The sequence below is a fragment of the Heterodontus francisci genome, unplaced genomic scaffold (assembly GCF_036365525.1).
Source record: "Heterodontus francisci isolate sHetFra1 unplaced genomic scaffold, sHetFra1.hap1 HAP1_SCAFFOLD_1562, whole genome shotgun sequence".
Taxonomy (NCBI): Eukaryota; Metazoa; Chordata; class Chondrichthyes; order Heterodontiformes; family Heterodontidae; genus Heterodontus; species Heterodontus francisci.
The window spans coordinates 49,464-50,000 of record NW_027141502.1 but is presented as its reverse complement, the minus strand read 5'-3'; positions in this window follow the sequence as shown (position 1 = coordinate 50,000).

Sequence of the window (537 nt, the reverse complement as noted above, 5' to 3'; positions counted from 1 at the left end):
GCGCTTTTTGGTTAATGATTACTCTGCTTACTGGTTAATTATTTGCCCTTTCGGACTTAGTCTCTGGAGATTATTTTCGAGTTTTTGGTTAATGATTTCACACTTTTTACTTACTTTTGCGATTTTTGGTTAATGATTTCACACTTTTTACTTACTTTTGCGCATTTTGGTTAATGATTACTCTGCTTACTGGTTAACCATTTGCCCTTTCGGACTTAGTCTCTGGACATTATTTTCGAGTTTTTGGTTAATGATTTCACACTTTTAACATATTTTTGCGCTTTTTGGTTAATGATTACTCTGCTTACTGGTTAACCATTTGCCCTTTCGGACTTAGTCTCTGCACATTATTTTCGAGTTTTTGGTTAATGATTTCATACTTTTTACTTACTTTTGCGCTTTTTGGTTAATGATTACTCTGCTTACTGGTTAACCATTTGCCCTTTTGGACTTAGTCTCTGGACATTATTTTCGAGTTTTTGGTTAATGATTTCACACTTTTTACTTACTTTTGCGATTTTTGGTTAATGATTACTC